Genomic DNA, 1,304 nt, shown 5'->3' with positions numbered 1-1,304 from the left:
AACATGGAGACTTGTCTTTGGTGTTCGGGTTTTCAGAGAACATGGAGACCTTCCCTTAGTGTTTGTGTTTTTTGGGGAGCAGAGAGTCTTTGATGTTTTGGTTTTCAGAGAACATTGAGACCTCCCCTTAGTGTTTGTGTTTTTTGGGGAGCAGAGAGTCTTTGGTGTTTGGGTCTTCAGAGAACATGGAGACCTCCCCTTAGTGTTTGTGTTTCGAGGAGCAGAGAGTTGTGTCTTTGGTGTTTGGGTCTTCAGAGAACATGGAGACCTTCCCTTAGTGTTTCTGTTTTTTGGGGAGCAGAGAGTCTTTGGTGTTTTGGTCTTCAGAGAACATGGGGACCTCCCCTTAGTATTTGTGTTTCGGGGAGCAGAGAGTTGTGTCTTTGGTGTTTGGGTCTTCAGAGAACATGGAGACCTCCCCTTAGTGTTTGTGTTTCGGGGAGCAGATAGTTGTGTCTTTGGTGTTGGAGTTGGTGGGAACCGCTTCATCTGATCTCTTCCCAGAATCCACCTCGTCTTCTGCCTGAACATGACATGCCCATCCTCCATAGAGAGAAAAACGCACTTTTCTTCTGACTCGCTAATAGAAAACTACAGAGCCCATTAGACAGAGACTGCTGCATAATTGCCTCTCCTTCTAATTAACTACAGAACTCGTCTGGGTCGTTAACCTGCATGTGAAGATTCATTAAGGTGAAGATCTGATGGTGTCACAAGTGTTCTGCAGATGCTGCTGACACATAGCAATGATTTCCTTCCCCCTTAAAGGAGAAATAATCCCAAATAAAAGCTCATATTGGCTTTGAGTGTCGGCACGGCCACTTATCGCCTCCATGAAGAGTGTGTGACGAGGTGACAACCATGGAGCACAATTGAAGGCAGTTGTCACCCCATTACAGGACGGGAAGGTGCTTTGGTGGGGCCAGACGAATGGCCCTGCGTCATACCATCATGTGTCGCCCCGGTGCGTTTCTTCATGGCCATCATACGGTGATTTGCGATTAGGGGAACCAATAAACAGACCTTCTTTCTGGTTGGGAATCCCCTATAATTGAATTGGTTGGATGGACCTCCTCTTCCATTGCATGGCCGGCCGCTGAATAACCAGCACCCCTCAACTGCTGGTGGACTACAAGAACCAGCAAGCCGGTGAAGAGTTTTCCTTCGAATCTTCTGTCCGTGAGATCTGATCGGCGAGTCTTGTGCCGCTTCCTCCGTACAAACGCCGCAAACCCAGGCAGGCGGCAGAGCGCGGTCCTTGACTTCTGATGACTAATTCTGAGATCTGGAGCAATTATCGCCGA

This window comes from Aquarana catesbeiana, linkage group LG07 (genome assembly GCF_042186555.1).
Source record: "Aquarana catesbeiana isolate 2022-GZ linkage group LG07, ASM4218655v1, whole genome shotgun sequence".
NCBI lineage: Eukaryota > Metazoa > Chordata > Amphibia > Anura > Ranidae > Aquarana > Aquarana catesbeiana.
This window is presented reverse-complemented; position numbering follows the sequence as displayed.